The following is a 701-nucleotide window of genomic DNA, read 5'->3' on the forward strand; positions in this document are numbered from 1 at the left end:
TGAGATTACAGGCGTGAGCCACCGTGCCCGGCCAAAAGAGTTAATATTTATAAAGCACTCAAAACAGTTCCTGATCCAGGGTAAGCTCTCTATAAGTGTTTGCTCTTACTGTATTTAATGTAGATATAGTGGCACTCCACTGTATTTTCTACAAAATCCCGCATATAATCCTTGATGGCAATTTGGGAAAAATGCATTCTGTGTCAGGGATGCAGTTTAGCACACCAGCCCTTTGTAGTTGCAAATGCATGCAGGAGATATATATTATATCTATATCTATATTTGAGATGGGGTCTCACTCTGTCCTTGCTCAGACTGGAGTGCAGATGGCTCACTGCAGCCTCGACCTCCTGGGCTCAGGTGATCCTCTCACCTCAGCCTTCCAAGTAGCTGGGACTACAGGCACACACCACCACACCCAGCTAATTTTTGTATTTTTTGTAGAGACAGGGTTTTGCTATGTTGCCCAGGCTGATCTCGAACTCCTGGCGCACCGCAACCTCCACATCCCGGGTTCAAGTGATTCTCCTGCCTCAGCCTCCCGAGTAGCCGGGATTACAGGCATCCACCACCACACCCGGCTAATTTTGTATTTTTAGTAGAGACGGGGTTTCTCCGTGTTAGACTGGTCTCAAACTCCCAACCTCAGGTGATTCGCCTGCCTCGGTCTCCCAAAGTGCTGGGATTACACGTGTGAGCCA

This window comes from Hylobates moloch, unplaced genomic scaffold, assembly GCF_009828535.3.
Source record: "Hylobates moloch isolate HMO894 unplaced genomic scaffold, HMol_V3 SCAFFOLD_18, whole genome shotgun sequence".
NCBI classification, from domain to species: domain Eukaryota; kingdom Metazoa; phylum Chordata; class Mammalia; order Primates; family Hylobatidae; genus Hylobates; species Hylobates moloch.